Source organism: Dasypus novemcinctus, chromosome 17 (genome assembly GCF_030445035.2).
Source record: "Dasypus novemcinctus isolate mDasNov1 chromosome 17, mDasNov1.1.hap2, whole genome shotgun sequence".
In the NCBI taxonomy this organism is placed as follows: Eukaryota; Metazoa; Chordata; class Mammalia; order Cingulata; family Dasypodidae; genus Dasypus; species Dasypus novemcinctus.
Genome location: NC_080689.1, coordinates 83,297,481 through 83,325,412, shown reverse-complemented (window position 1 = coordinate 83,325,412; position 27,932 = coordinate 83,297,481). Strand labels below are relative to the sequence as shown.

Genomic DNA, 27,932 nt, shown 5'->3' with positions numbered 1-27,932 from the left:
CTGTGGCTCAGCCCCCTGGCTCCTCTGGCAAGTCTGGACTTTCTGATGCTGGAAGATGGAGTTTGTCACAAGGGAGACAGGACCCATTGGGAGACACAGCCACCATCCTCTACTCTGGCATCAGCAAAGTTGGCATCCACATGGGACAGGGTGCCCTCGAGCTGACAGCAGAAACAGGTGAACCATTGGGCTCAGATGCTTTGGAGCCTGCTGAAGGTGGCATCTTTGCGGTTAGGGCCTGTGAATCCCCCACCTTATCCCCTGGGGGACTGGGGAGAGCCACTCAGATCTAAAGAGCAGAAGGCATCAGTCCTGTTGTGGTGGAGGTGACTATGGTGGGGGGAAGGACAGGCTAGGAGAAATGGAGTTACCATCGGACCCAGCAATCCTGCTTGTAGGTATTTGTCCAAGAGTTATTTTTCACTTAATAACTTGTATACTGATGTTTTAGCTACTTTATTCCTATCTCTTAGAAAAAGGACCATTTGGGTTATACAATTTTTCTGGAATTCCTTTGGAATTCTTTTTTAGTGGTTGCTCTGAGAATAATACAGGTATCACAGTCTAAAAGAATTAATGTTTTACCCACCCAACTAAAATGTGGACACCTTACAGCCATAGGAATCATTTAATCCCCTCTTTGCTGAAGTGGTCTTCTGAGTTCCCGGTCTAGGGTATAACTTCTGCAAACATTTTGTATTTTTATAATTTTTCAAAATTCATTCATATATTTAACAATTTAACAGTTGGAAAAAAGTTATTCTTTCTCCCCAGATACTCACCATTCCTGATCCACATCTTTTATTCCTGAAGTTGAAAGCTTCCTCCTTGAATTATTTCCATTTAGCCTGAAGTTCCTTTCCCATCTTTGTAGAGCAAGTCATCAGGTGATGAATTCACTTGTTTTTCCATCCTCTCCTTCTGTCTTTATTTTGCCTTTAAACCTTAAGCAACTTTTGATGACTGCAGTATTCCTGGTTGAGGGTTTTTTCTTTTAGCCCTTTAATGATGTTTATTCACTCTCTTGTGGCCTCTATATTTTCTGAAGAGAAATCAAAGGCCTTCAAATTGTTATTCTTCTACAAATAAATTGTCAAATTTTCTGACTCCTTTCAAGATGTTTTTCTTCATCTTTAGTTTTCAGCAGTTTGATTATGATGTATCAGGGTGAGATTTTGAGCCCCTTGGATCTCTCTTTCATAGAGTAGTGTTCAGTCATTTCTTCCCTTACCTTTTTATTGGCACCAGCCTCTTTCTGCTCAACCCAGTCTTTCAAATGAATATTAAAACTTTTAGTATTGCCCCACAGATCATGAGGCTCAAGTTTTGGATCAATTCTCTCTCACTCGCTCTCTTTTCTCAGATTATATTATTTCTACTCATCTAAATTCCATCTCACCAATTCATTCATCCCTTACTTGTCTTCTCTAATTGGGATTGCTCAATGAATTTTTTTAAATTTTCTATAACTTTATGTTTAGATCAAAAGTTGTCATTTACATCTTTTCTTTGTTTCTTTTTCTCTGCTGAGAACTCCTATCTTTCCACTCAATGAAAGAGAATGCCCTTTGATGGAGTTGGATGGAGATGTGACCTCTCTACACACGCCTTTTCTGTCAATTTCACTGAACCTGTGGTTGGGGCTGGGGTTGGTGTGTGCTCAGGAGGCTTGGGTCTCTGGACCATGTGCCAGCTGGGCCCTGAGCCTCAGCAGAGTAGCAATACCTACTTTCCAGTTCATTGGACTTACCCAGGTCAGCTAAAAGGGAGGTGAGGCTAGCCAACCACCACACCAGGGTACCAAGAGAGTCTACAACTGCAAATGGGATAATACAGTCCATCAGCCATGTGGGCTGTAAGCCCCCTCTCAGGTTATACTTGGAGTGGACATTTGCCATCCCGGGGCCCACAAGATGGAGGAAGAGAGTATGGAATGGAGTGGATTTGCTGGTATTCTACTTTAGAACTATTGTGATTCTAGCATTGGAAGAAATTGTATCCTTTATGTCAATACAGTGGCAACAGGGGTTGCTGAGGGCAGGGAGATAGAAGAAGAGTTGTGATATGCAGATATTTTTTGGATTTCATTCATAATACCTGAATGGTATTATGGGGACAGATAGAGGACATTGTATGTCCTGCCATGGCCCACTGGATGGACTGGGGGGAGTGTAGGCTGTACAGTGTAAACTGCAGCCCCTGTGGCCTAGCAGTGCTCCAAAATGTTTACAGCAAATGCAGTGACTGTTCCATGCTGATGAAAGAGGTTGTTGATGTGGGAGAAGTAGGGGTGGTGGGGAATAGTGTATTTGGGAGCCTCTTATATTTTTTAATGTAACGCTTTGTCTGATCTATGCATCTTTAAAAACAAAAAGGACAAAATAATTAAGGAGAATGTACCTTAATCTCATTGAGCATAGACAGAACAACTGTTTTGTCTGATAAATCCTTCTGTGGTTAATTTAGAACAGTGTCTACTGATTGAGTTTTCCCTTAAGAATAGGTCAGGTTTTCCTAGTTTTTTGTATATTATATAGGGTAAATTTGAGTGATATTTTGATAAGCGTGTTTACATTGTCAAACTATTTCAAGACTGTCTTGGCTAGCTTAGCCACTTAATGATTCCATGGGAATTTGAGGACCAGCGTTTCCATTTCTGTAAAAAAAAAGTCTACTCAATTTTGATTTTGAATTTAATCTGTAGTTTCCTTTGCGTAGTATTGACATCAGAACAATAGTTAGTCGATGAACAATGGACATCTTGCTATTTGATTAGGTTTTCAGTGTCACTCAGCAGTGTTTTCTAATTTCAGTATATAAATGCTTCACCTTTTGTTAAATTTTTAGATATTTCATTCATTAGAGGCTATTTGATTGGAAGTTTTAAAAAGTTCCATTTAAGATTGTTCTATGCTGGATTATAGAAACAAAAATGACTTTGCATTGTGTATCTTGTATCTTTCAGTTTTGCTGAATGCCTTTATTAGTGCCATTACTATTCTTGTGGATTCTTTGGGATTTTGTTTGTAAAAGATTAGGCCATCTGTGTTTATAGAAATAGCTTTACTTCTTCCTTTCCAGTTTGGGTGCCTTTCATTTCTTTTTCTTGCCTGATGGCTCTCTCAAGAACTTCAGGACAATGATGATTAGCAGTGATGAAAGTTCACTACCTTATCTTGTTCCTGATCTCAGGGAAAGACAGGTTGCTACAATTTATGTAGATGGCATGCAGCTGCTAATGGAGTTAAATGACTTCCACCAATGACCATCCACTCAGTGAGCAGTAGAACACCCCCAGGGTACAGGAAGTCTGGGAGTGCATTTCTGAAGTCCTGGAATTTTAGCTAATTTTAGGAGGCCAACATTCTAATCATTTTGAATGGCATCTCTCTTGTTAATGTGTATGTATTCAGGTGTTCATAATGAGATCATGATATGATATAGCTGAAACATTTTTATGTGGTCCTAAATTTTAATATTCTGTAAACCATTTTAAATGATGTTTTTTATTTGTAGAGGTTATTTATAAAATAGTGCTTTTAATGTAGCAAGGACAGGTATTAAGGACAATCCTTGGGGACCATGGAAAATATATAGATTGCTTTGGGGGTTGTTGGTGTTGTGCCTGAGGATAGTAATAAAGCTACTTGGTGCTATATATGTAGTCCAGATATACATACCATTTTTCTTATGTGATTAGGAATCAAAACAATAGAAATTAAAATGTTATTTAAAAATGAATCACCATTGCTAAAGCCAAATATGTTTGAAAATAGATTAATTTAAAACTAAATAAAAATAATACTGAAATTTATGACTCAACTATAATGTATACAGAACAAAGAAAATTCAATATAAAATAAGTATAAGAAACCAAAATCTAATAATTGTGGAAATAAAGTGCATATAAATATATACGAACGAAGTGATTCAGAAATGAAATACATTTCAAGACATACAATAAAAAATACCCTTAAAGATAGTTGGTTCTGGAAATATATAGACCTTTTTCAGGGAATGACTAGATTTTGTTTGGCAAAGTGATTTTAGCTGTTCCACATCAAGACAAGAGCATACATTCAAAGGAGGTATTCACTAGTCAGATGCAGAAACAAATAGACAATAACAGGTGCAATAGAGGTAATGATAGTGAAGACCCATATTTAAGAGTGGTAGAAGTACAGAACCCAGAAATATCGGGAAGAAAGCTGTTATATATATTTTTAATTTCAAAGAAAATTTGGACAGAGACAGATCTGTGTTGTTGGGAAAGCTATTTTGAATCTTGTTTCTATCTACAAATTTTTAAAAAATCATATGAAATACCAACAGAAAAAAATATTGATGTTATTCCCAGTACAGGTATAAGTGCAAAGTAAGGCTCTTCTTTTTGATGTACATTATGTAGTGAAATGTACTATCTCAAAAAGAAGGTAAAAGCATTGATGAAAGGAAACAGTATATGAGAGAACATCATCAATGAGATAGGGAAAAAAAAAAAAAACCCTCAAAAATGAAGGGACAGAAATCAGGGAAGAATAAGAAAAAAATGGGGGGAAAAATCATTTCATGATTTACATATAAACTAGAAGAAACAGTGAAAAGGTAATACCTAAATAGAAAGAGAAGTTAAAAAGAAGAAATTGCTTAAAAGAAATTTAATATAATGTAAAAGATTTGAGAAAAAAATGTCAAAAGTTTAAGATCAGCATAGAAAGGCCAATATATGAATACTGCAGTGTTTGAATGAGAGACTAAAAGCAAATACTTGCAGCAATTATTAAAAATTATGACTCCATTTTTTCTGGAAAGACTTATTTGAAGCTCCATAATAAAATTACACACTGAGCATTGATACAGAAGGTCTAAAGATAAGGCAAATTTTAGTGAAATTACTATGGTTTAAAGAAAACAAAACCATTTATTAGAGGAAAGCATGCGGCATTATGGAAAGAATATTAGAATCTCTTCAACATTTTTGAGAACAATATTTTGTGTTATGTGAAAATGGGGTAATGTCTTTGTGGAAGGAAATGTGACTGATGGTTTTATCCCCAGCAAGACTGAAAAGAAAGTAAAAAAGACAGTGAATTCGAAGTTATCCTGCTAGACCAAGGGTGATGTTATTGCCATAATCCCTTCCAGGTGAGTAAACAGATTTCAGCAAATGAAACATCTGGAAGACATTGTCCTGAGGACAGAAGTTAAGCACTAAATTTTCAGTTACTTGTTCAACTATCAAACATTGAGGATTCTATGAGAGAGTAGTGACCTTGGTGGGAGCCAGGAGGGAGACCAAATTTTATAATTAATTTGGCTCTAACTTTGTTTAACATGCTGATCTAAATACATGTTTAATTTTTTTTGATAAATTAAGAAACACAAGTAGTAGGAGAAAATATTGATTAATATAGTAATATCTAACATTAAATGTAAAATGTTTCTCTAAAACTCAATCTAAATTTATCTAACTAAATTCTACCAAAATTTATTTGGGTATGGGTAGAAGAGAATAAGCACAGAGGCATCTCTAAACACCATATGATCTACAGCTCTTCTAAGCTCAGGCTGGGGCCTCCAGCTTAAGGCCTTTGTAGCTGTCAATGGTGGGATCTGCAATAAAAGCACAGGATATAGAATCACCGGGTACACAGAGACAGATGGAGGAGGGGTTTTGCTGGTGAGTGTTGCGGGACTCAGAAGGTACAATAGACCCTGGAGAAGCAAAGTTGGCCACCGATACCTAGGAACCAGATCCAAATGGCACTGAATTCCTATTGCTACTCTCGGCTTAAGGTATCGTCTGTGGCACAGTGTCTGTAAATGTCCAACTGAATGGATTTAATCTGTTTGCTTTGATGGGTGCCCTCGAAGTGACTCTTCCCTGAAGAGTAAGTTTGACTGTAGGGCTCCAGGAAGAAAAGGCAGAGTCTTATATATCTGACCAGGTGAGAAGCAGGACATCGGAAGGATAGGTATGGAAGTGATAACCCTGCTTCCCCAACCCCTGTCCCCTACACAGTCCAAGTCATGACTGCATCTTCACATTACTATTGGACAGGTTCCTTTTTCTCTCTAAAAACTAGTTTCATTTTAAAACACACCAAAACTTACCTGTGCTTTTCGGTTAAAAAACAGTTAGGCTCTAGTACTAAAATCATAAGTTTTCTTACATTAGTATATTCCAACATGAAAACATTACAGAAGACACTCCTTTTAACAAGATGCTATAAGTATTATGTTTATCTTTAATTAATTATGAAAGTAAAAAATAAATAAAAGGAACATAAGTAACTTGCAATTCTACCCATTTCATTCATCCCAAGTGAGCTCTTCATTGACCATTCTTTCAGGTTTGTATGAATTATACATACCTAAAAAACTTCTCAAGAACCACAGCTTGAGGAAAGGTGGCATGAGCTGACCCAGGGATCTGAACAGGACCCAGCAGAGGCTGAGAACCCTCAGGGCTTGGGCAACTGCCAGTCAGGACTTAAATTTCCCCCTAAGATGGAAACTGGCCCAGAATACCTACCCTACCTGCCTGCGAGGGACCCCAGAGTGCCATTATCCTTATTATGGATTGAATCAGGTCCGCCCATAAAGTCATGTTTTTGTCCTAACCTCCGCTCTTACAAATGTGAACTCATTTCTAAGAATGCCAAAGATCATACTAATGAATGTGAGTCCAACTTTAATCAGGGGGCCTTAATCTAATATGACTGCAGACCTTATAAGAAGAAAATTAGGCACATTCAGGCACAGGAGATAGGAGTCAGAGGGCCAAGAAATGGAGGCATAGGTTCAGTTATGGATTGCTGGCAAGCTGCCACCACCTTCAGAGAAAGCACAGTGCAGCCTAAACCATGATTTTGGATTTCTAATCTCCCAAACTGTGAGACAATCAATTCCTCTGTTTGAGCCAGCTGGTTACCAGTATTGATTAAAGCAGCCTAATATACCCTTTTGCCAGAGACCTGAGTTAGTGGCATTTAGGTTCACTCCACCCTGTTCACCATACTCATTAATAAACAGGAGAGGCTTTTGTTGACTGTAAGTGGATTATGAGTGCAAACTTCACTTCAGCAGGGCTGAGGTGTTGAACTAATCCAGGGTCGATCTTCACAAAGAATGCAGTGTGAGTGCACATAAGGCTTAAAAGGGGCTAGTGCCCTCTCCTGCAAATTAAGGAGCCTTTGGAGGCTGTGGCTTGTATAGAATGAGGTTTTGTTCCCTGAGAAGAGGCTGTGAGGATATACTCTACTTGCCTGTGCTTATTTTTGACCAGCCAGTTCTTGTCTCCACCTCCATGTTCACCCTCATTTGTGGCAACGCCAATGTTCTCCTTAGTTTTACTGATTTTCCTGAAGTGCCAAAGAGAAAGTTAGGAAAGAAATGTAACGTGTGTAACTTAATTCCCTTCCCCTTTTCATCCTATTCACTCCACATTCACATTTCCTTTTCCTCTTCATTTCTTCGGTGGCTTCTGGGTATTCTAGGAAAAGAGAAATTATGAATAGAGACTCCTCCTTCACCTCAAACAGTGTACTAAGCTGTGTAAGGAACAGAAAACACTTGATTGTCCAGAGATACCATTTGCAGGAACATACCTGGGAAGGGAGAGTCCAGCCCAGAACCAAGTTCACAAGTGCCCTCCAAAAGAGTGGCCCAAGGCACCTGACTCCCAGCCCAGCTCCCGCCCTGTTACATTCTGGTTTACTTGAGATTGTGCATGCTGCATAGTAGGTTTGGAAATGATGGAAATGCTAAAAAAGCAGTTGAGAAGGATGTAGAAAGTTGTTATAAACCTTCTCAAACCCATGACCTCAACTTCCTAGATGAGATCAAATCCTTCATGATGAGTATCATAAAAAGAGGAGAAGATGGGAGAGGTACAAAGAGAAGTTTATGAACAGGAATAGATGAAAAAAGACAGAAGACATGAATTACATGCAGCTCGTCATCCCCGTGTCTGAATCATCTGACTTGATGAAGAATGCTTCTGAATGTACCATGGCAGTAACCATGATGGGGCATCCTTGTAAAAGGAAAGGAAAATGTTAGGGTTGAGGGGAGAGCTTGAACTATTGTTGTTCTCACCTGGTTATGACCTTATCCCAGCACATAATTTTGTCCTTATGACAACATTGCATTCCTTGGGCCTTGATTGCTTCACCTTTACCATCTAAGTTTGGTCTAAGATCTCCACAATCCGTTTTCCAGTCCTCACATACTCTAAATGTAGGGAAGACTGTCCACCTTTTCCCTCTAAGAAGGCAATCGCTTTGTCCATGTCTTCCTGACCACGACATTATAGTATCTCTTACTATGATCTTACTGAAATAGGAAAAGAACAAAGCAGATCTCTAAATATTTCCTTTACTTCCTGATTTCACACCCCTCTCCTCCATCTCCAATGCAGAAGGGGTAATGCAACTGCTCCCAGGAACTCTCTCCCATTGGGTACTTCCTTGAACATTGTTACCGACTTGGATTGTTACCTTCATCGCTGCTGGTAGAGCCGTACCCCCAATCCACAAGCCAATTGGAGGTACTGTTTAGGAACACAGATATCACCAAGAAATTGAATTGAGAGAATGGCACACCAGACCCTTCCTTTTCCAGTTGAGACCAGGCTGGCCACCCAAGATCACCTGAACTCTTTACCCTGGGTTCTCAGACCTTCCCTGAGCTCTGTGGAGTCAGAGACCTTCAACAGGACATTGGAAACAGTATGCAAATGAAAGAGAAGTGGGGATGGAATTCTTTCAGCCTCTCACTTTCCCATTTTGCTGGACTGTTACTGCACAAGCCTCCAAGCTTATCACCCTGAAAGTTGGACTATTGTGGATGTGGTCTATGTTAGAAGAGTCCAGTGGGTTAGATGAGTTCAGCGGCAGACTCTGAGCAGCCTCCCAGGAGATGTTTTGTGAGGATGAGCATGTTCACTCTGCATTGTCTATATCATAGTTACTAACACACATGGCAATTGGGCTTTGGACAAATGGGTGACATGTACTTGTGCTGCAGATGCCCTGGTGGTGTGGTGCTCAGTAACAAGAATTAAAAATGACAAATGTTGCCAGATTCATAGAAGATTAGAGATTGCCAGGCAGAAGAGGCATGATGAGATTGTGCTTTGGTATCAAACCACCTAATACCTCAGTGCCTAGTTTCCTGTTTGGTACTTTGCATTTCTGCAAAATTAATTCAGCTTCTAAGCCTCTCTTTTCTCCTATGTTAAAAACAACAGATATGGCTGCTTTTCTTTTATCATCGTCAATGAAAGTGCCATTAGGGGCAAGGAGAGTGCTCTACACAGGCTATACTATTCACTATTAAATGAATTCTTCCCATTAAATCCTAATGACAGGGATTTTGTAACACAGTATTTTCACTTGGAGTCCTTTGAACATTTTCCTGGGTTGTTATGGGATATTTTCCAGGTTTATTGAGGCATACTTGACTTACAATGAACTGTATTATTTGAAGTATATAACTTGAAAATATGGACATACGTATATGTCCTTGAGGAAATTATTATGGGATTGCACAGGTAATTGTGCTGGTTATAGGAGAGAAATCTAGGAAGGCACACAGCAGACATAGGATCTCACACATGCACATTGGCAATCACATTCATTACACTGAGAATCACAGCACATACTCATATACACACACAACACTCACATGAACACAAACCCATGCCATCTACACAGAAACCAACTATTCAAGAAACATCACTCTAGTTCTTGTCTGAAATACCCATTTACTTCCCCATACCCAAATCCTTGTTCCTACCTGGGAGTTTTAATCAGGGGGCTCTTGACTGAAGCCAGCAAGAAAGACCCACATTTCTTGTCATGTAGATTATTTTCCTCAGCCCACCTACCATTGACACTTTCTTTTCAGGCCAGCTGCAATTACAGAAAAGAAAACACTGTGAGAATTATAAATTATTATGTAATGCTACCAGAAGGATTTTGTCCTCTTGGTGACTTTAGAATACCAGATAGGAAAGAATGGTCAAACAAAGGAAAGCCAAAACCGGTGCGGGGACACCTGTGGAAAAGAAATGAGTTTTTCCTCACTGATGCATCTCTCAAATCCATTTTGGTTGACAGAAAATTCTTGATCCAAGGTAAAAATATTGCTCCTTAGGGTGGGCCTAATACCATATAGTCTATAAGTTGGTGCTGCCTTTGTGATTTTACTCTTGAGAAAGGAATCAGCTAGTAATAGACTCCCATTGAAGACATTCCCCAATAGTTTTGTGCATATCACCTATAATGCACATGGTCAGATTATCCCAACTGGATTAAAAAAGAAGGAAACCAAGAAGGCAACAGCTTGATCTCAGACAAAGAAAGGTGACCTCACCTTGGAATCAGATGGAGCTTACTCTACTGCTCTGGCATTCAGAAGCTCCTCCAACAGGCCCTCAGGGAACTAGGAGGACAGAGAATAACAGTCAGTAGCTTGGTGCTGTTTCTTCTGGATTACTAATGGTGTTTTGTTTATCTTGGGCAAGGGATTTAGAGTATTATGGAGGCAGTTATCAACTAGTATAGAGTGAGCTGCTCAGGAGTGGAAAAAACAAAAGGGAGGAGCAGGAAAATAAAAGGAAGCAGTCCTTGGCTTTGTCATTAAAGACATTCCAAAGCAACTTGAAATAGTCAATTTACAAAGGGTAGGAAAATACATGCTATTGTTCACTGATGAATTCTTATCACTTCTGCCTTTTAAAAAATAAGTCAAACTTTTATTTATGGATTTGTAGGGTAAAACCACAGCTCGTGCCTCATGCATACAAATATGTCATTTTAAAAATATTTCTATTTCTATTTTGAGCCCCCATTTGGTAGCATATGGGAAACACAGTCTCAGGCTACTGCAGGTCTCCTTCTGTGTTTCCCCGGGGGCCAGGAGTTCCAGGAGACTTACAGGATATCAAAGCATCAGGCTGGAGCATCTGCCTGTTTCCCTTGATCTTTACTTTTCAGACTGTGTAGGCCAGTTCTGCATACTTGTCCCCAGTGTAAAGATTCATCAGGTCTGTCAGATGTCTCTCAACCACTTCACTTGCCTCATTGCTGGGTAGAGGAAATCATCATAATATTTTAGTCTCCTATTATATGCTGGGTACTCAGAATTGTTTCAGGCCCCTTTGCATAGACAGGATCACATACATAATTTGTGGGGCCTGGTTCAATATGAAAATGTGAGGTCCCTTGTTTAAAATGTATTAAGAATCTCAAGACGGCTACAAGCATTAAACCATGCACAGGGTCCTGTGTGACTGCAGAAGTCACATTTTTCCTGATGCTCAAACACCATGCTGGATGCCAAGAAAAGCATGATTCTTCCTCCTAAGGCAAGCATAGGGCTCTGAGTTTTCAGTAACTGGACATTCTCACTCTCCTACCAGCCCTTATCCTGAGATGCAAGTGGCTGGTCCATAGGACATATTGCCCAAATTGTCTTCTTTCTCTCTTTCTCCCTCCACATAAACACACATGGGTACTCCATCAAGTCTGGGAGTGTGCCAGCCTGCCTCTTTTCTATTCTCAATATCTTGTTCAAAGGGAAGAAAATTCTTTAAGCCCTGAGACCTTTAGAGCTTGTACTTTTAAACAAAGCAAAACAAAAAATGAGCAGCCTATGTTAACTCAAACCCCTTTTCTTTCAATACTATTCTGTCATTTGCTTTAAAAACCTCTTTTGAAAATCAAAAGCACTGTTTTGGTCTTTTTTCTCTCTTTTGCCTTTGGAGTCCCTTTCTGGAGTGAGTAAGCATATAAAGGCCAGATGCTAAAACAACTGCAAAAGAGCCAATGGGTAAGATAAATGGGCAATAACACTGGTTCTTAATTTACTGATGAGAGGGCTAAGTATGTTGCCCAAGGTCATGCAACTAATTAAGTGGCAGAGGTGGGATTTCAGTTTATGTGGTTTAGTTCCAGAGTATGGAATCTTAATCATAATGCTCTACTGCCTCTTTTAGTAAGCTCTGAGAAATGACAGCTTCATTATTGATTATAATGTAAAGTAGCAATAACAAAAAAGCTTCATTATTTACTGTGATGATAAAGTAGCAGAAACAAAAGGATATCCAGATCATTAAAACAAATATATTTAAGGTACAAGGAAGAAAAATTGGTTTAGCTTGACATTTATTAGCTCGTCACCATCTTTAACAAATGATTAATACTAAAACAATAATAGAAAGTAGTTAATAATAATTGATAATATAGTTTCTCTCATTTGTATTTTTTGAAAGAAGTTGGGAGTTTACAAGAGAATCATGTGTAACATACAGAATCCCCATACAACACCTGGGGTGGTTTGATATTATTTATAAATTCCAGAAAGGGATATTGATTACATTTGTAAACTGACCTGTTCCTCTGGGCATGATACCCTTTGACTGACTTAAATTCAAAGACTTTGCATTTACTTGATTAAATCAAGATTAGGGCTTTGATTTGACTACATCATTAGGGTGTGCAGCGTTGAGTTCCCCACTGCCTTGGTGGGCTGATAGAACAGACTTTTAGACAAAGGGAGGCACACAGAGAATATACACAGAGGGAGAGAGACAGCTCCATAGACATGGCAGGGGCCCTGGGAAGAGAGAAGAGCTGTTCCCCTGATAGTAAACAGCTGACCTTGTGAAGAGACGAGAACTGAGCCTGGAAAGAAATGAGCCCTGAAGAGAGATGAGCCTTATGGCAGCCTACGCTAAGATCAGAAGAAGCTAGACCCATGGAGCCTTAAGAGGAAAGAGGAAGGCTGAACCCTGAAGAGGTCAGCAGCCATCTTGTTCAACATGTAGTAACAGACATTTGGTGAGAAAATGCCACTTAGGGTACCTTGAGTTGGACTCTTTAGGGCCTTGTAACTATAAGCTTCTACCCCAAATAAATACCCTTTAAAAAACCAGAATATTTCTGGGGCTTTGCTTCAGCACCCCTTTGGATAATACTACCCTACCACAAACATCCTGCATCGTTGTGGAATGCTTGTTATAATTGATAAAATAACATCCAAATATTACTACTAAGTATGGTCTAAAGCTTGCATTAGGTATAGTTGATGGAGAAAAATTTCCCCATAAAACACCCTATTATCAGCACCATGTATTTGTATTAAACATTTGCTGTAATTCACATTAAGAATGTTCGCATGTTCGTACTGTTAACAAAAATCCGTCATCCACCACAGGGTTCACTATTAAGCTGCCCCATGTCTTGTGCAATCCATTACTCCTCCTGCCGTTTTGAAGCCAAACTCAAATGCCACTATCTTGACATGTTCAAAAACCATTTTAGCCTCCATAGTTCCACCTATACTACACTGCGTTTATTAGCTGTTGTATAGGATTTTGCACTTGATTGAATGCCAACAATGTATTTTCTTCCCAAAATGTAACAATAGAATAATTGTTTTAAAGACATTTTTATTCATAACCTTTTGTTGTGGGACTGGATTCAATTCTAGAGAGAACATTCTATTGTATTTATTCACTAATCATTTGTCACAAATATAATCAATTAAACAAGGTTGGAAACTACTAAAATACTACCATTTAAAATTGACAGTTATATATCATGTAATATTTTTTCTTCCAGTCTTCCTTTTCTATACCCCGTGTGTGTGTTCATTGACTGTGTTTGTTGTCCATGTTTACACTCCCCATGGCTAAGGGGAAGTGTGGGGTTAGCATTTAGACTCTAACTCCGCTGTAAGACTTGAAATAAGGACTATGTGTGTTGTAGAATTTGGGAGAAGTTCAATTATTTGAGTATAGAGAGGCCAGGACTCAGGAATGAGTTTGAGAAGGAAAAATGGTTTATTGAGGGCCAGCCGGACTCGGGAACTTTCTGTTTCAATCCCGAGCCCCGAACAAGATTTTTAGTCCCTTTTATACAGAGAGGAAAGGCCAAATGGTCCTTTTGTTTCAGTTCTCAATAGGCTTGAATTAGCATATATTTCCACATCTTAGGTAAGCTTTTAGCATGGACCTCAGGCATTCCATAACTTTTAGCATATTTGGTTTGCATTTCCCCTGAATACTTAAGTTTATAGACCTTGCATTGTTAAACTATTTCCTGCTCACCCAGGGCAGGACTGCAGCCTTTTATCATCCCACACCCACAAGTCACAGATAGTTTAGGTTATCTCTGAAGAGACAAAGAGCCTTCCACCCATAGCCCACATCATGTGCACCAGGCTGGTCATGAAGCGGTAACTTGAGTTCTTATTGTCACTGTCCCTTGGTTGTGGAGCTACAGGATTTGAACATTTCTAAAGCTCATGTTGATGATGTTATCAAATACACTAAAACATAACCCTGATACTTATCTGGTTGGGGTCAGGTTGGAGGATTTACTACAGTAAACACCTCTCAGAATCTCTGACCACAAGAATGGGGGCTTTCTCTGTGTGGTATTGTGTCGAGGCCGTAGTGGGTAAAGGCATCTGTCACCTCTTTGGTCTCATGACACCACTGAGACTACTTACAATGAGGAGTAAGGATTGGGGTCTCTGCAGGTTGGATACTTCCAGGAATACAAGTGGAGGTTCAGCCTCCCTTGCATGGTGTACACTGACGCCATGGCTGAGCAGTGAATGAAGATAGTGGCTTGGGGCATCACCAGCATTGGGGCTGCCTGCCTGACTTCACAAAGAGGCTCCTATACGTAGGAGCTTGAAATCCTAGGCTATTCATCTCTGCACCACAGTTTTTCCACCAAAGGTGTGGGGAAATATTAAACAAAGCCCTAATACTGTCGTTCTGTGGATTGATTGAATCAGTATATGTAAAGTGTGCAGTCATGAAGGGATACATTTGAGAAAGTTGACAATAATTGTCCTGCATAGTTGGGAAATACCTCACAGGGAAACACACTCACCCTCACCTAACCTTCACAATCACAACCTATTCGTAAGTGCAATTCCCACTCAACTGCCACATGCAAACCCACACCACCTAAAGGGAACACAGCTGTTTACAAGGACTGTAGAACATGGCCATTTTTCTTTACCCAGAACATAAACAGTCCCCATAACTCATTCCCATCTGGAAAGTGATTTCAGGGTTCCCACACCACAGGAACCACAAAAGCCTGGGTTTTATTTAATCTTAGCTTCATTCTCAATAAGTGAGCGATTCCACAATACATACCATTTTTTCTTGTTCCTGAGGCCACCTACAATTAGGCAAAAAAACAAGCAAAAAACCCACAGTACTCTGAGGGCTCGACCATGCTGTATAGTGTTTGCACCGGCTTTTGTTCTCTGCGTACCTTTAGAAAAGCAAATGAGAATCGGGTCAAATGAGTCTCCATAAATCACTGCAACAGATGTGTGCAATGGCACAAGCTTTTCCTGAACGATGCTTCTCTCAAGTATATTTAGGTCGAGAATTTAGGTTGGGTGATAAAATATTTTAAATCCTAGGAGGAAAAACTGCCAGTGAGGAAAAGTCACTGTACTGTGTACTTGGTTGCTGCCACCCTCTTGAATCCAGGGTCAGTTAATTATAGGTTCCCATTGAAGCCTCCCCCAAACAAAGGAATCATACATCATCTATAATTACATGGTCAGATTTTCATATCTGAACTCATTTGAAAAATAATAAAGTGACAATTTCAGCTCAGACAAAGAAAGGCAACCTTACCTTGGAATTAGATGGGACCTCCTCCTCTGACCTATCCCTAGGAATCTCCTCCACCAGGTCCTCAGGGGGAGCTAGAAGGATAGAGTCACTGTCAGTACATTGGGATGCTCCTCATTGGTTGTTAAGAGAGCTGCACCTGATGTGGTAACAGCCAAGAGAGCAAGGGGATAGATGGACAATAAGCCTGGAATGATCAGTTGCTGGACCAACCTCCTGGGTGGAAGGATTGTAAAGAGCAGGAGCAGAAAACAAATGAGAAATAAGTTTCTTTGGTTGTGTATGTAACGGCATCCCATTGTAACGTGAAATAATCTATAAATGGTACTAAAACAGACACTATGATTCATTGACAGAGTCCCATCATTCCTCCTGACCGTTTTGAAGCTAGACTAATTGTCACTGTCCTGTTGAACTTTCCGAGATCATTTCAAATTCCACACATTCAAAGTGCTCCTGCTAGAATTCTCATCTCCTATGAAGTATTTTTCTCTTTATAATAAGCGAACTTTTATTGGTGGACTGGATTTAATTCTAGGCAAAGTATTCTACTGTATTGAATCATTAGTCCTTTCTTATAAAGATAATTACAGTGGTTTTGATAATACTGATACGCTACCATTTCAAAATAAGCAATTGTGACTACATAATATTTTCCCTCCATCTTCCTTTTCTTTATCACTTATGCACATTTATTGAGTGATGTGACTCTCCATGCTCACACTAACCAGCCACAGTGGGCCAGTTCACGAGGAGGGAGGCACAGGTTGAGCACTGAGGCTCTATACCAACGCTACAAGAGAGTTGCAAGAAGGGCGATGGAAAGTAGGCTAATGACTAAGTGGGACTTTACAATCTTATTGGTTATTGTGTAGCTTAGATTTGATCATTTGAAGGGCTCAAGGTGATAAAGTTATCAAATAGATGAAAACAAGTCCCTGATTATTTTCTGGTTGGGCCAGGTACTTAGCAGTGACCCAGCACTGGCAAAGATTGTCAGGCTTGTCCTACCGATGCCTCACAATCTGACAATCTGTGAGCTTGGCAGAAACATGAGGACTTCTGTTGCTTTTGACACAAACAGCTATGTCTAAGTATCTCATAAAATGCCCCTAATGGTAGCCTGGGTTATGTGGCCCTCAGGCTTCCTAACATATAAGATCAGTGTTTAGGAGCCCTCTGGGCAAATGTCTATACATGGATGATGGAAATCCTTTGCGTGGCCACTAATGAACCATGTCTGTGAGCCAAGTGAGAGTGAGTTATTCAGAGTATCAGCATATGGGCCTCATGCCTGTGTTCACATTTTGACTCTACCTCTTAGGAACTCGAGATCTTAGGTTATTAATCTGTGCCTCTCAGTCTGCATGTAAGAAGTGGGGAGAGTAAACATAACCAGAATTTTGTGGTGAAGATTTTACAAGTGAATATATGCTACATGTGCAATATTAATGGTTTGGTTTTTGAGAAAGTTTGCAGTGGCAATTGTACAGGGTGAGTTGGACACATCTCTTGGGAAAGCAAACACTAACATCCCCACAGTCACACATTCACAATCACACCACATAGGCTCACTCATAGACACTCACTAACCCCTTTACGCACAAATCCGTGCCACCTAGAGGGAACACAGCTGCTTTCAGGACTTTAGAGCATGCCCCATAATGCTTCCCTTTGAAAATCTTTTTTTTTTTAGCCACACCTCCAATCCTCATTCCTCGCAATAACTGGAGCCACTATCCCTGCAGACCAACATTCTAACAATACCCTGGTTATCTTATCTTCCATGTGTTCCCAGATGTCAGTAATTTTAGATACGTACCATTTCACTTATTCCTACAGCCACCTGCAATTAGAGAAAAACCTATGAGTATTACATCATGCTATACCCTGTTTGAACGGGACTTTTGTTTGCTTGATACCATTAGAAAAGCAGATAGGAAACAGTGGTGAAGGCAAAGCCCCATAAGAAAGTACAGCAGGACATATCTATTAAGGCACAAGCTTTTCCTAGAATATCTCTCAGGTCCATTTTGGCATGTGATTACAAATTCTTATTCCACGCAATAAAAATTGGAGCTGAGGAAAAGGACTTTTAACATAGTTTATAATCTACTCCTGCCATTTCTGGATACCCTGTTGTATCATGGATCAGTTGGAACATACTCCCATGAAACACTCTGCATTCCTAAAAAACTGTATATACCATCTATAATGCATACTATCAGGCATCCTTACCTGAAATCAGTTGCAAAAGATAGAATACAAAAAGCAGCACCTCTCCCTTAGACAAAGGATAGCATCCTCACCTTGGCATTGGGTGAGGCTTCCTCCTCCTCTCGGCCCTCGGAAGCACCACCTTCAGTTGTTCCTGGGGAGCTAGGAGGATACAGAGTAATTCTCAGTATATTGGTGTGTTACATGTAAATTTCTCAGGCAGGGTTCTAGTCTTGGACAAGACACTAAAGGGTGTAGAGTTTGTAGTGTAACAAGCCACTATGACCGGCTGTAGAGGCTATCTTCTGTACTGAAAGCAGGTTGGCCAGGAGTGTAGCAGGGAAGAAGCAGGAATCAAAATCCTTATTGGCAATCTATAACAACTGACTGTAGTCTATAAATAATACTAAAATATCTTATTATCATTGATAGTCCCAAAATGCCTCCTGATTATTCCATATTTAGCCTAAGTTGACAGTATCATGGGACATCTCCAGACAAATTCAACCTCCATGGATATACATATACTGACAAAGAATTTACTATATGTTCTTAGGAATTTCCACTTGATTAGGAGCTACCTTTCAGTGGACTACATTGAATCCTGGGCAAGTCATTCTATTGCATCTATTCACTAGTGCTTTGTTGTAAAGGTAATTGTAGATTTGAATATCCTGAGATCATTTAATAATCATTACTTATCAATCATAGAATTTTCCTTCCAGTCTTCCTTTTCTATGCCACGTGTGTGTATTCATTGCATTAGAGCCTCTCCATCATTGCCCTTTCAACACTGTGACAGTCATTATGGAGGGACACATGGATTTAGTGTTGACTACCTCTAAGCCAGATCTCCAAGAGCATTTCAGCAAGGGTGTTGAACACCAGGTTCAGAATGTTTTGAATGCCAAGTGTCTTTGGGTTCTATTTTATCAAGGACTCATAGAACTTGAGCATCTATAGGGTCCATTATGGTGATGATATCAAATGCAGTAAATTGTCTCCCAATGTCTATCTGCTTTGAGCGAGCTGCTGAGCTGACACCTCAACCCTGGCAGGGTTGACCAAGTCATTATCACAACAGAGAATTTTGGGGCGATCAGAAGCATGTGGGCTTTCTGTGTGTTTTTGACACTAATAGCTATACCAAAGTCTGTGATAATCTGCACAACCTGCTGCCCTAGGCTGTGTGACTACTGAGGCTATCTTAAAATGGTGGGCAGTTTGGTTTCTCTGTAGACTCAGGTAATTCCAAGACATAGGGAGATGCTAGAACTCCATTGTCTGATGTCTAATGATCCAATGGCTAAATCATGCAATGTATTTGAGAAAGTTGACACTGGCAGTTCTCTGCGTAAGTGGGACATAACACCTCAGGGAATTGCACATGATAATCCTCAGTTACCTAAAGGGAACACAGCTTCTACTGGGAACTTTAGAAACAAGGACAGAATACCGTAACAAAAAACCTTTCATCATACCCCCAATCCTGTGAAACTCCCATGGCTGAGTATAAAGGGCAGGTCTGTAGCTCAGAGCATCAGAATTGGGGCCAAAATCGAGGTTCACATTTAGGCCCTTCCCCTTAGGAGCAGACAGCTCAGGCTATTGTTCATTTTTGCAACTCAGTTTCTCCACCTGTGTTGTGGGGATAAAAAGCACACCCTAGGTGCAGCTGGATGAAGTAAATGTGCATAATATGTTCAGTGGTGATAGGGTTTATTTGAGAAAGTTGAGAAAGTTGGCCCTAGCAATTTTCCTTTGTAAATGGTACATATCACCTGGTTAAATGCACGCAGACTCAAAATCAGACCCCAGAGACTCACACGTGAACTCCCATTAGCCCCTGTGCACTAAAACATCTACCACCTAAAGAGAACACGGCTGCTACTTGGAACTGTAGAAACAAGGACAGAACACCCTAATGGAAGCCTTTCATCACACCCCAACCCTCATTTCCCAGTGAAACTAGGATCAGGCTGGGTCCACAGCCTAAAGCTTGGAGGAAACCGCCTATTTTATTTTGACTTTTCCCACAACAGTTGCATGAACCAGAATAACTACCATTTTTGTTGTTTCTTGAGTTCACCTGCAATTGCAGAAAGTGAGTAATGAGAATCATACTATGCTGTGTTGTTTTTTCTCAGATCTTTGTGATTTTATAAAAATGAATAGGACACAGTGATAAAATCAAAGACCCCATGAATACATATGGTGGGCTCCTGTGGGAAAGGCTCACACTTTAACTGGGGGCTTTCTCTCTCAAACCCATTTTGGCAGGAATTACAAAAGTCTTGATCCAAGCAAGAAAAGTGGTGCTGAGACAAAAGGCTCCAGCTATATGGGTTATGACCTGGTGTTGCCATTTTTAATGCCCTCTTTTATCAGTGGTCTATTAGTAGAAATCCCTCTGCAAATATTCCTTCCCCCAAACAGCACCCATTATCTGTAATGTACATCATCATATATTAAGATCTATGCTTAGTTGAAAAAGAATAAATCTGAGAAAGGAACATTTCTATCTTAAAGGAAAATGTGACTACCTCGGCATTAGATGGGGCCTCCTCATCCGCCCTGTCACTAGGAGCCTCCTTCACCATGTCTTCCAGGAGCTCTAGTGGGATATAGAATAACAATTAATACACTGGGGGAGCAGCTCATGCATTATTCAGGGACATTTGCTTTATTAGGACAACAGGCTCCAATGTATGGAGCTGACTGGTTAGTGAGCGTAGACTTGCACTATTTGGCCTTCCTTGGCAGAAGAAAGACTAAGGTGAGGAATAGGAAAGCAAACAAAAACAGAGTCCTTGGCTTTGTAGCTAAAGGCAATCTAAATTAATGTGAAATAGTTCATCTATAAATGATAGAAATTTATAGCCTATGATTCAACACTTCTGCCCATTTTGAAGCCCATGTTATTTTCTGTTTTTAATTAGCAACCGTTTTAGTGGATGTGAAAAGGTATCATTGTGGTTTCCTTTTTTTTTTTTAAGGTTTATTTTTTATTTATTCCTCTCCACATCCCCTCCCCCCTCCCCACTGTCTACTCTCTGTGTCCATTCACTTTGTGTTCTCCTGTGTCCGCTCGCACTCTTGTCAGCACACTGGGATCTGTGTCTTTTTGTTGCATCATCTTGCTGTGTCAGCTCTCTGTATGTGTGGTTCCACTCCTGGGCAGGCTGTGCTTTTTTCGCATGGTGCAGCTCTCCTCTTGGGGTGCACACCTTGTGCTTGGGGTTCCCCTATGTGGGGGACAACCCTGCGTGGCGCAGCACTCCTTGAGCGTGTCGGCATCTGTGTGGGCCAACTCACCACACAGGTCAGGAGGCCCTGAGTTTGAACCCTGAACATCCTATATAGTAGGCAGAAGCTCTATCAGTTGAGCCAAATCCTCTTTCCTCATTGTGGTTTCAATTTGCATTTTCCTAAAGGCTAAGAGTGTTCAGCATCTTTTCAAGGTCCTTCTGGCCCTATGTATATCTTCTTTGGAGAGTCATCTTTTCAAGTCTTTCTCTGATTGTTTGGAGGTTTTTGATGTTGATTTCACCTCTACATTTAACTGCTCTGTTGACATAGGTTGCTTGTGAGTTTCTAGGAATGTTTCTAGTTTATCTAGGTGTCTACATTGTTGGCATACAGTTGTTCGTAGTTGTTAAGATATGTAACAGTTTAAAGTTTTTTGTGAATCCCAGATCAAGTACTTAAACTAATACATGCCTGTGAGTGTGTGATCCTTTGATTGGACTTTATCAGTGAGGGGTGACACAGACTGGGCCTCCACCCTCTTGCTGGTGTCTATTATACTATATACTGAGGAGTGAATCAAAACACACAGACAGGTGTCATTTTTAAGCTGCCACGTGAGACAGACCTGAGGATCTCTAGCTGCCATAGCTGAAGAAATGTGATACCCAACAGGCTAAGCACAGAATGTAGCTCCAAGATGAAGAGACTAGCCCTGCCATATGCTTCATTGCCCATAGCTAGCTCAAGGGGAATGCAGCCTGGAGGAGACAGCACACACAGGCCACCAGTTTGCCTTGCCATGTGGCAGGGCTACAGGTTCTGCTAGCAGCCAATCTTTGATGAGAGAGCATCTCTGATGGTGCCTCAGTCTGGACATTTTTGCAGCCTCAGAACTATAAGCCTTTACCCTAAAAAATTCCCTTTATAAAAAGCCGATGCATTTTTGGTATACTGCCTTGGCTACCTTTGACAAAGAAGAACAAGATCTTTTTTACTCCTGTGGGATCAGTAGTAATGTTCCCTGCTCATTTCTGAAGTTATTTGTTTGCATCCTCTCCCTTTCTTCCTTTGTCTGTCTAGCTAAAGGTTTGTCAACTTTATTGATCTTTCCAAAGAACCAACATCTGGTTTTCTCAATACTTCTCTATTGTTTTTGCTTTTTATACTCTTATCTCATTATTTGTTATCTCATGTTTGTAATTTCTTTCTGCTAGTTTTGGATTTAGTCTGCTGTTCTTCTGCTAGTTCCTCCCAGTGTGCAGTTAGGTCTTTGATTTTTCCTCTTTCTTCTTTTGTAATATAATCATTTAGGGGTATAAATTTCCCTCTCAGTACTGCCTTTGCTGCATCCCAAAAGTTTGGTTGTAGTATATTTGTTTTCATTCATCTCAAAATATTTCCTAATTGCTTTTCTGCAAATTTTTTGACTTGTTGGTTTGCCAGATGAGCCGTGGCATATTAGGACCCTCCCTTTAAAAAACGTTCCTGCCACAAAGTTACTGGGGGTGGGAATCAAAGCCCCCGAGGATATTCCTGAGCCACAAGAGGGCCCAAATGCTGACCCAATCTCCTGATACTACATTACAAACCCTGACCTAAATGACAGTGTTATTTCCCTTACATGAAGTCCACTGATGGTCTAGATAAACTCCAAACTTGTGGCCTTCCTTCCCTGCATCATCAGTGTTTCTCTTTCCTGCTGTGAGACTTTCTGGGAGTCAAGTGACTATCTTGAATGACTAGTGGTCTGTGTGGCTCACAAGCTGTCTCTAAACTGCAGGCATTCCAGACCAACTACCATGTAACAGATCATCAAAGGATTAGATTCACCTTCTATTGACCAACCCTAGATGACCAGTTGATGACCATCCACTGCAAAAGTCACCTGCTGCATTGGGGATTGTTGGTTTTAGGTATAAAGTCTGCAGGCCCCAATTATCTCCCTGACTACCATCTGCACACCTTCCTGAGGAGTCTAGACTGAGAGTGGGTAGTGAGTACACAAGCACTGAGTATGTATCTTCCCTGCTTGGACCCTTTCTCACCAAATCGAGTTGATTCAGGCAGCTATTGCTCTGAAATCTGGCAGTTCAAATCAATTTTACTCATCACAAGAGATATTAAATGCCTTTCCACACCCTTTTTCAGTTCAGGAACTCACTACAGATCCTATGATTTATTGTACACTGAATAAAGAGACTCTATGGATTATTTGTTCTTTCACAGTCCTCCACATCCTGTTGATAAGTCCAGCCTGCTTGCAGCCTGATCCCTAAACCCCAAGGGAGACAGCCAGTCCTTTTCCTAGATAGATTTTGTCCTTCCCTGAGAGTCCCAACAAGACATATGGGGGAATTTTGCCCTTCTGTGAAGTGGGAGAATTACGTGCCCATACTCAGTGAACACATATTTCCCTCAAGGAATCCCTCCAATAATTACATACCTAGGTCAGCCAGATCGCAACCAAAGACCACACTATGTGATACATTTTAAACCATCACAGTCTCACAAAAGAGAAAGGCTTCACCCATTATTAGCAGGGTGGACAGAAGCAGAGAACGGACAGTGAGTGCAATCCTGAATAGAAGGAAACAGACCAAGGACTCATGCAATAAATTGTCTACGGAAGGGCCAGTTCCATTCACGAATCACACAGTAATGAAAAGGACACTGAACTCCCATTCTGGGCAGTTCTGCTACATTCTCTAATAGAACAGCAAGAATCCCAGAGTGCTGTAGTGCCTATTGAAGAAAGGCAGAATGTTAAGCCAGACCCTTGATATCGATGACTGTACTTATGAGCCTTTCCTTGTGAAATTGAAACTTATCCTAGTATGATATATTGCCTGTGTTACCTCCTGAAAGCCTCCTTATTGCTTAAATGTGACTTCTCCCTAAGCCAAACTCAGGATATAAATACACTACCTCCCCCTCTCCATGGGACATGACTCACAGGGATGAGCCTCCCTGGCACCAGGGGATTGTTACCAAGCACCAACTAGCAATGCGTCTAGAAAAACAGCTTGACCAAAAGGGGGAAATATTAAATACAAATGAGTTTTTATACCAAGAAATTTCAAAGTGAGTTGGGAGGCCATTCCTGAGGTTATGTTTTTGCAAGTATTACCAGGATCTCTTTGACAGCCACAGTAAACAGTGCCTCAAATAGTGGGGCTTCTGGGGGCTCTGGAGACATCTAGATACTATAAGGAGGGGAGACAGCTCAGGAATTCCATTCCCTGCCTTATTTTGGTATATATGCTCCCCAATGTAACATAGTTATACTCATTCATTGGGTTGTCTACACATGGCTATCCCGCCCCTTTTATTTGATCCTCTAATTAGCACTATACTTGTTAAATATATGTCCCAGAGACTTAAATCATTGGTCCATCCATGGGCCATTTCAGCTCTGAATTTCAGCAGAGTTCCTACACCTACACTCCAGTTCTTTGGATGAGCCCAGGACAACTAACAGGGAGATGATGATTGAGAACACCCATTACAAGTAGCAGAGAGTGCCTGCAATTGCAAGCAAGATAGTTCCATCCATCTGCCCTATGGGATCTAAGCGACCTCTCAGTTAGAAGTAGAGTGGGCATTGCCATTCCCAAATCCTCAATATTGGGGCATGAACAATGGACTAATGTAGACATTATTATTAGTTTTTCAATTTTTATTTTTTTAATTATCTTTTTTAAAGTTAATAGATCACATAAAATGTTACCCTAAAAAACATAAGAGGTTCCCATATGCCCCACTCCCCATCCCTCAGCCCCATCAATTTTTTAATAGTGTTTTTTTGTTGTTGTTGTTTTTAAAATTTGTATGTTTTGGGGGCATCACCATCCCCAAATCCTCAAGATTGGGGCATGAACAGTGGACTAAAGTAGACATTATTAAAGTAGACATAATAGACTTAATATTACTCTAGTACTGGAAGAACTCTTAGCATTGATATAAAGACAGTGACCACAAGAGGTTCTGAGGGATGAGAGAGGAATGAATAGGAGTAATGTGAGGGCATTTTCAGGACATTGGAGTTGTCTTGCATGACATTGCAATGACAGATACAGGCCATTGGATATTTTGTCATAATCTACAAAATTGTGCAGGACAGAATGTAGACTATATCGTAAAATGTAGTCCATGGTCAATAGCTGTGCTTCAACATGGGTTTGTCAATTTTAACAAATGTAACACAGTAATGAAGGATGTTGATAATGAGTGAAAGTGTCGGAGGGGTAGGGAGTGCGGCATATGAGAATCCCTTGGATGTACCATTTTTGTATTCTAAAGCTTCTTTAATATATATATATATATATTTTTTTTTAAAGAAATATATATATATTTCCAAAATATATCTATGGAAAAACAAAAACTAGCCATAGAGGCACTCTCACCATTCCTGCCATCCCCGTACTAGTTCAAGATGTGTGGCAAGCAAAGGCAATTTGAGAATAACTGTGGGAGAAAAGGAAGAAGGAAGATGGTAAACAGTCATTAGGATGTTACAAAGCTTCTGCTTAAAGAATAACCCCAAGCAGAGTGAAATAATAAAATATGTATCTGGAATTTCAGATCATAGCTTATCGGGGAAGTATTTCACACTATGTACAAATTTTAAGGGTTGGTTAGTTATAAAGGAACAGAATGTCGACAGCAAAAATAGTGGATTTGGGGAGTCCCGGAGTCAAGCCATCCACAAAAGCAACAAAGAAAATGACAAAAATAGCAGAATAAAATTGTTATGAATTCTGGAATCTAACCAAAATCATACAGCAAGAAGGGGAACTTTGAATCAGGTGAGGGAAAGAGAAAAAAATAAATAAATAAAGCAGGTGAAACTTGTCAGAGAGGTTTGGGTTATTTTCCTTTACTCTGGTCCCATTCTGCTCACCACCTTGGTATGGCTTTGCAGACAACAGCCTGAATTTCTGTTACAATAACCTATACCAGAGGGAGCAGAAAGGACCTTTTTCAGAGAGGCTTCTGGTTGACTGTTTTACTTGGATGGCAAATCCATGGAGGTCCTTCTCCAAGGACCTGCATATATTTCACCTAAGGGAACTCTGGGTGCTCAGGTGGTTACCCGAGAGGTATTCACCCAAAACATTTAAGACAAATAGACTAGTTGATGCCACATGGCTCACAGGAATACACTGGGGCAGCAAAACACTAAGACGAATGTTTCGGAGGAAGGCTGAGGAATGAGGTGCTTTGGCTAATAAGATCCTTGAAAAGCTGCAATATATTCCTGGTTATGTACAATCTATGTATATAGAAGGACTGGGTGCATTTATAAAAAGGACCTGAGAACAACCTAAGCACTCATTTCTGGTTTACTATTAAGATTTGTACCAACAGGACATGTGGAGTTGTGGAGTCATAAACTGAGTGTTGAAGCCATGTTGCAGTGTATACATACCACATATCTGCAAGGACTTTTAAATTTATTGTTGATTTTAGGCATATGTGGAAATTTCTGTCCATTTACTGTCTGGCCAGTAAGCTACCGGGACAAGAGATTTTAGTGACTATCCATGACAAATTGTACTGACTTCACACAATTAGTGCCAAGAAGTGACCAAACGAAGAAAAACAACAAGCAGTCACAACAAACCCTGGATGCAGGAAAATCTGATTTTCAGACTGGCCACCTTAAAATAGTCAAAAGATCCAGTTTTATGGGCATGGAGTGTACCAAGAACGAATGTCCCACACACAAGAGAAAAGACAATTAATGGAAAATATCCTTCAGTTATAAAACAGAGTTATACATTACAGATTTTTAATATGCTCAATGATAAAAGGAGAATATGAGGATGGTGTCTCAGTAAGCAGAGAATATCAGTAAAGAGGTAAAAATGTAAAATCAACTGAAATAGAAATTCTGGGGCTGAAAAGTTCAGTCACCGATATGAGAACTTCTCTAGAGGTTGTCAACATTCGTCTCCCTGACTGAAGACCTGAGCCACTCTTTGAGCAGCCTGGTATGTACAACTTCCCCAAATCCTTCTTCAACTAAATTGTGTCCATTCTGTAAGATGTGTCAATGAAACTTTCTCTTTTTCATGTGAATTTAACTGGTCACTATGTTGAGTAAATTCTCATACCCTTGTTCATGCTTAACTCAATGTAGATCCTATGATTTAGGGTATATAGAGCAGGGGACATGGTGAGTTATTTATTCTTCCAGAGGGCACTCTTTCCTTCTGAGAACCCAAGACTGCACCCAGCCTACATGAAAATTCCCCAAAGGAAGGACACAGTACTGTTCTCAGAGATATTTTACATCTTTGCCTCTGAGTTCCCATGAGAATTTCAGGAAAATGATGGCAGCCATTAAGAGGGAGAATTAGAACCCCTTTTTCTGTGAGCCCCAATATTCCTCAGAGTATCCCAGAAATTCCTACATATCTAAAGCAGCCAGATCCATAACAAAGCCCTCCTCCTGTTCTATAAATTAATCAATCCCAATCTCACCATAGAGAAAGTTGTTTGTTTTGCATCCTCTAGCCACTTGCTGATGCCATATAAATTGGAGCATCTGTTTTTCCATTTTTGTAAAAAAGAAAAAAAAAAAGTCAGTTGGGATGTTTATAACTATAATACTGAACCTGTAGTTCCCTGTGGGTAGTATTGGTATTAGAACAATATTTAGTCTTACCATCCATGAACAATGGATGTCTTGCCATTTGTTTAAGTCTTCTTCAGTTTCATTCAGGTATGACTGCTCTTGTTCAAGTGCTTTACACTTTCAATAAATTCATTCCTAAATATTTTA

General features: G+C 40.1%; 2 long non-coding RNA genes across 2 annotated transcripts in view; one reads left to right on the top strand and one right to left on the bottom strand.

The window, feature by feature from the left end:
- LOC131274042 (uncharacterized) overlaps positions 1–27,932 on the top strand; it is a 46,930-nt gene that overhangs the window by 18,452 nt on the left and 546 nt on the right. The gene's annotated exons all lie outside the window — the stretch shown is intronic.
- On the bottom strand, positions 7,208–10,449 carry LOC131274045 (uncharacterized). Its single transcript, XR_009181253.1, has 3 exons — positions 10,381–10,449; positions 9,802–9,917; positions 7,208–7,364 (listed from the first exon to the last, which is right to left on the bottom strand). It is a non-coding gene; the product is annotated as an uncharacterized lncRNA (long non-coding RNA).